A 1373-nucleotide genomic window follows, 5' to 3' on the forward strand; every position below is an offset into this window, starting at 1 on the left:
CTCTCACCGCGGGCCAGCTCTCAACCTGCCGAGGAGGAGGATGCCTTCAAACAACCGACCGACCCTTCCAAGGCATCGGAAGACATTCGAGGACACATGGAAAGAGAGCAACCAAGAGCCCCGTTGTTGGACGCAGATTGGCACTGAGACCGCATCCAGGTTTCGCGACCACAAGAATGTAAGTCAACCGGGGGGTTCAATATGCCACTGTGACGCTTCAGAACAGTCCGGGCTGCATACTCTCACCGCGGGCCAGCTCTCAACCTGCCGAGGAGGAGGATGTCTTCAAACAACCGACCGACCCTTCCAAGGCATCGGAAGACATTCGAGGACACATGGAAAGAGAGCAACCAAGAGCCCCGTTGTTGGACGCAGATTGGCACTGAGACCGCATCCAGGTTTCGCGACCACAAGAATGTAAGTCAACCGGGGGGTTCAATATGCCACTGTGACGCTTCAGAACAGTCCGGGCTGCATACTCTCACCGCGGGCCAGCTCTCAACCTGCCGAGGAGGAGGATGTCTTCAAACAACCGACCGACCCTTCCAAGGCATCGGAAGACATTCGAGGACACATGGAAAGAGAGCAACCAAGAGCCCCGTTGTTGGACGCAGATTGGCACTGAGACCGCATCCAGGTTTCGCGACCACAAGAATGTAAGTCAACCGGGGGGTTCAATATGCCACTGTGACGCTTCAGAACAGTCCGGGCTGCATACTCTCACCGCGGGCCAGCTCTCAACCTGCCGAGGAGGAGGACGCCTACGAAGACCGGTCGGGGCAGCATCGTAAGTCTAGGACCTGTTCAGAGAGAGCCCAACATAGAGCCGAGAAGATGGAGCGCGCTCAGCGTCCCTAACCCTTACCAGTAAGGTAACAAGGACCAGGCTTAGGTAATATGGGACAAAGGCAACGGCAACCTCGACAATCCGGGTTGTTATCTGCTCTCACCGGCGGCCCAGCTCGCAACCTGCCGAGATGGAGGAAGCCTACGAAGACCGGTCGGTCGGGGCAGCATCGTAAGTCGAGGACCTGTTTAGAGAGAGCCCAACATAGAGCCGAGAAGATGGAGCGCGCTCATTGTCCCTAACCCTTACCAGTAAGGTATCAAGGACCAGGCTTAGGTAATATGGGACAAAGGCAACGGCAACCTCGACAATCCGGGTTAACTGCTCTCACCGGCGGCCCAGCTCGCAACCTGCCGAGATGGAGGACGCCTACGAAGACCGGTCGGTCGGTCGGGGCAGAATCGTAAGTCGAGGACCTGTTTAGAGAGAGCCCAACATAGAGCCGAGAAGATGGAGCGCGCTCATCGTCCCTAACCCTTACCAGTAAGGTATCAAGGACCAGGCTTAGGTAATATGGGACAAAGGC

This window comes from Rhinoderma darwinii, chromosome 3 (genome assembly GCF_050947455.1).
Source record: "Rhinoderma darwinii isolate aRhiDar2 chromosome 3, aRhiDar2.hap1, whole genome shotgun sequence".
Classification (NCBI taxonomy): domain Eukaryota; kingdom Metazoa; phylum Chordata; class Amphibia; order Anura; family Rhinodermatidae; genus Rhinoderma; species Rhinoderma darwinii.